Raw genomic sequence first — 5,551 nt, forward strand, 5'->3', positions numbered from 1 at the left:
AGCAAACCGGTGACTCTCGCGAAAGGAAAAAAAATAGAAAAAACGTTTTTTTCGTTTTCGAGAGGCACGACCGTGACTCTCGCGAAAGCACAACCGTGCCTCTCGCAGAAGCAAAACCGTGATTTCCGTGGAAGGAAAAAAAACAAAAAACGTGTTTTTTTCGTTTTCGGGAGGCACAGCCGTGACTCTCGCGAAAAAAAATTAAAACGCATTTTTTCGCGCAAAAATAATTGTTCGAATTTTTTTGGTCAAAAAACTAAGGAAGACCGGTAGAAAACCAAAACGTCGAAAAACCCCGGAAAAAACCGTTTAAATAGCCGAAAACATGTGCAGAAATAATAAAAAAATAAAATTCGGAGGGAGCGTCCAGAGCGCGACACGTGACGAATGGCTGAGAGCGCGCCAAATGACACTGATTGTTGCGAGGTACCCAAAGGAGCGCTCGTTAACTAGTGGCTCCCTTGATGAACTTCTTTTAAATCCGTGAACACTTGGGCCGGCCCAAAAGGCGCCCAATGGGAGCGATATGGTCGCCTTGTTGGGCCAAGGCCTAAACGATTTTTTTATTTCCTATTTTTATTTTTTCTTTTTAGTTAATTCATTTTCTCATTTTTGATCTTTATTTTTCTTTTTGAAACCTGTTGAGAAATTTGAAATATTGTTTGGAATACCAAAAAATATTCTTGTTTCCAACTATTGTATACAATTTTTAAAAATATTTTGGAATTTAAAAATGTACCCATTTTCAAAAAAATCACAAATTTACGAAATGATTGTGTTTCAAAAAAGTTGATGAATTTTTGAAAATGTACATGCTTTGTAATTTGTGTTTAACATCAATTGTTGGGAATTTATTAGTCATTGGATGATGTTACATTAGAGCGTTATTAGGTCCATCAGACTAAATCTTCATCTCATGGGATTTTGCCATGTTGTCTTTTAAACGAAGTGCTGCTGGACTATCCATAGTGTCCCCATGCCTAGAGTTGTCTATGATTTATATGAATAAAATTACATAGGGAACATCTGAATCCTAGAGGGATGACAACCAAGGTGGAATAGAGGTGGGTCCGATGCGATATCATTCGCAAGGAAGGAAATATATGCACTATGATTTTAAAAAGAAAACACAAAATTGTGACCTCCCCATAATCCCCTACTAATATATGGCATGGTGGTGTATATGTTTATGTTTCATCACTGAGCAATATAAAATGTAAGCAATGGTTAATAGGATCATGGAGCAATGACTTTTATGTCTGCTTGGCGCCCGAGGAGACGATCGTATTCCCGTCATGGGCCACGACGAGGGCAACATTATTACAGGCTCCAGTTCCACATGTGTCTCTGCCTCTGAAAATGTAATGACTTTGGACTAGTCAATCTCCAAATCATGGGGGTCCAGGATGATCGAGAAGATGTGATCCAGCAGTGTAGGCATAACAGCTTCCTTTGCATGCTGCAATGAACCAGTGTCAGTGGCCATGTCTACTAATTCAATGAGGGCAGTACTAGCAAGACTGGTGGTGTGGTGTAGGTTGTCTTCTCATCTTGATATTGCCCGGTTGTGTGTCCGTTTTGGTTTCCATGCCCAACGATGTAAAGCGTAATCGATGTTTTCCTTGTTTACTCATGCTACTAGCTAGCCTGGTAGGTGTGGTGTGGATTTGCGTTAAAGCGTAAGAGTTTTGAGTTTAGGAGGTATGTAGCTACGGCTGAAAGAGGGCACCGGGGCGAAGGTTGGGGAGACATCTGGTGGAGGAGATGCTCGATTTCTTCATACGCTCATTTGGCCTCTCGCAATTGAGGATCTTCAAGAAGGTGCTCAATTTTTATTAGGAGTTTGGTCAATTTGAATCCCAACTTCATCTCTCTACCCAGTCTATTTTTTGCGCACCTTAATAGCGTGACGTCCCTATGAATAAACACATAGCGAAAATAACAACTCAAAATCGAAATCATCCTAGTTTTTACCCTTTTTGCTTAGGGGTCCTCCGACGACCACCTTTCTTTCCATTTCCTTGGGACTTTTATATTCATACAACTCACACACAACATTATTATCCTAATTACATGCTATTAATACAAAAAACCTACTCTGGGAAAATATGCCCATGAATTTTCATTTCATGCATTTGGAAATAAATGCCATGATATGGTTGTTCCATAAAATAGAAAGATGTCAAGCATCAGCCGAACCAAACATCAAGTTCATCTTCTGCATGAGGATGGAAGGCTTATAACTCAGGTTATTAAAACCCTCCTATCATGTCCCTTCCAAATCTTGCATGAGATAAGAATAAATCATGGAAACCCTAGATTTTTTAGGTTGCACTATGTGCAATGCCCACACAGTCGATGAGCATCATTATTTTTGAAACGGATGCAAGCGCCAATTAATGATTTTTGCACACATGTGCATCAGCACATGGTCACTTTGAAGGTAGGTTTATCGCACCAAGACGACATCACGTGTGAACAAAACCCTTTTAGTAAAACGCCCAATCTATTAATTGAAGGTGGGTAACTATTTGGCGCTCCCGTTTGCATGAAATATAAACCATGCATACAGTAGGGCCAACCACAAATTTGAAGGTAGTCCTTTGTCCATGAGCGATTCAAGACCTCTAACCATCCAACCATTCAAGAACTTTACAATTTGTAAGAATGATATGCCTTTTAGCATGTCCCACATAAGAGTATCTGCATAACGCGTCAAATGAACTATTTCATGTAGCTCGAACCACACAAAATCTCCTCAATATGGCCCTAAAGTGTTATGCTTTCATAGGCGGAAGCGACTGCTAAGCCCCGATAGTGGTGAAAAGGTCAACAACTATTGCTTCAGTACAACCCCCTTAAAACTTCACATGAATCTTAAAGTTACTTAAAATGAGTTTTCTCGTACATTCACGATCAGTAATTCTAATCCCTACATTCTCCCAATGGATAAAACAAGAAAACGGAACAATCTAATATTTTTGATTGAAGGGGTAACTTCTATTCTCAGTAAACTTTTCTAGGGCGGCGCGGGGGGGGGGGGGGGGGGGGGGGGGGGGGGGGGGGGGGGGGGGGGGGTGGTGAAGCAAAACTCACTAACTAATGGTGGCTGATCTGAGGTGGTCAAGCCAAGAACAATTATTTCTTCCACGGCGACTGAAAAGCTATGCTTGGCATTTCGGTGGCTTTTTGTTTTTTTATTTGTAGATATAATAGTTGGTTCTGTAAGCTTTTTTTAAGAGTGGTGGTTTTCTTTTCCTTACTAGAACTGCAGGATTTTGCAATCTAATTACATTGTGTAATTGAGTACAGTAGCATATAACAACTGCAAACTGAATCAAAACTCTTGGATTCGCAGCAAGTGAGCTCCTGTTTTTCTTTTTGTGAGCTCAGGTCAGTTCCTGTGTTGGTCCATGAACAGCTTACCAAACCAACAACAACAAACATAAGTACGTTGTAGCTGGAATATACTCGGGCCTGTTAATGAGTCTGTACTGCTAATGAATCAACAAACTAAAACTCGATAAGAATTTCGAGTAAGTCAGCTTGCTTGCTCCAGTCAACCTGCATTACCGCGAGGAAGAAATCGTATGAATGTTAACAGTACACCTTACAAGGAGTGACAAATTGAACTTTGTCTGAAAGAATAATATGTCAACATTACATAGATACACACACACACACCAATATTAAGGGGACGCATATCCCAAATTCTTAATTAAAACTAGCCGGACATTATAGTCTTGCTGACAATAGAACGTTTCAGAAGCATTTTACATGCAGCTATCTAGTACTTCTTCCGTCCCAAAATAAGTGTCTTTGATTTAGTACAATGTTCCTCCGTCTCAGTGCCAAGGTCCGGATGCCATCTGGTGGACTCTTCGTATGCTCATTTGGCCTCTCGTAGTTGGGGATCTTCTAGAAGATGCTCAATTTCTATTAGGAGGAGTTTGGTCAATTTGAATCCCAACTTCATCTCTACCTAGTCTGTTTTTTGGGCACCTTAATAGTGTGACATCCCTATGACTAAACACATAGGGAAAATAACAACTTAAAATAAAAATCGTCCCAGTTTTTACCCTTTTTTGCTTAGGGGTTCTCCTACCACCTTTCTTTCTATTTCTTTGGGACCGCTATATTCATACAACTCATGCACACCATGAAAATCCTAATTACGTAATATTAACACAGACAACCTACTCTGGGAAAATATGCCCATGAATTTTCATTTAACACATTTGGTAATCAATGACATGCTATGGTTGTTCATTAAAATGCCATGGTTGTTCATTAAAATAGAGAGATGTCGAGCGTCAGCCGAACCAAACGTCAAGTTCTTCCGTAATCTTTTGCATGAGGATGGAAGACATACAGTTAGGTTATCGGAAACCCATATTATGTCTCTTCCAAATTTTGCACGAGATAAGAACAATCATGGAATCACTAGCTTTTCTAGGTTGTATTATATGCGATGTGCACACACTCGACAAGCATCATTACTTTTGAAACCGATGCAAGAAAGAATTAATGATGTTTGCACATATGTGCATCGACACATGCTCATGTTGAAGGTAGGTTTACCGCACCAAGACGACATCAAGTGTGAACAAAACCCTTTTAGTAAAACAGAAAATCTATTAATTGAAGGTGGCTAACCATGTGGCACTTCCGTTTGCATGAAATGTAAACCATGCATGCGGTAGGGCCAACCACAAATTTGAAGGCTGTCCTTCATCCACAGGTGATTCAAGACCTCTAACCATCCAACCATTCCAGAACTTCACAATTTGTAAGAATGATGTGCTTTTTTACATGTCCGACATAAAGAGTACCCGCGGAACACACGTCAAATGCCCTAAAGTGTTGTGCGTTTGTACGCGGAAGCGGCCTGCTAAGACCTAACAGTGGTGAAAAGGTCAACAACCTATTGCTTTAGTGCAACCCCTTAAAAGCTTACACGAATCTTAAAGTTACTTAAAAAGAGTTTTCTCGTACATTCACTATGAACTAATTCGAATCCATATACTCTCCCAATGGATAAAACAAGAGAACAGAACAATCTAATCTTTTTTTATTGAAGGGGTAACTTCTAATCTCCAACTTTAATCCAAATAGAAATCTGAAAAGTTCTCTAAAGATGTTGGGGGGGGGGGGGGGGGGGGGGGGGGGGGGGGGGGGGTTACCGAAGCAAACTCATTAACTAGTTGTGGATGATCTGTTGTGGTCAAGCCAAGAACACTTATTTCTTCCATGGCGACTCGAAAACTATTCTTGGCATTTCAGTGACTTTTTTTATTTTTTATTTATAGATATAATAATTGGTTCTGCAAACTTTTTTTAATAGTTGTGGTTTTTCTTTTCCTTACTAGAACTACAATATTTTCCAATCTAACTAGATTGTGTAGTTGAGTGCAGTAGCATATAACAACTGCAAACTCAACCAAAACTCTTGGATTCGCTGCAAGTGAGCTCCTGGGTTTCTTTTTGTGAGTTCAAGTGAGTTCCTGTTGTGGTGCATGAAGAGTTTGCCAAACCAACAACAGCAAATATA

This window comes from Triticum urartu, chromosome 2 (assembly GCF_003073215.2).
Source record: "Triticum urartu cultivar G1812 chromosome 2, Tu2.1, whole genome shotgun sequence".
In the NCBI taxonomy this organism is placed as follows: Eukaryota; Viridiplantae; Streptophyta; class Magnoliopsida; order Poales; family Poaceae; genus Triticum; species Triticum urartu.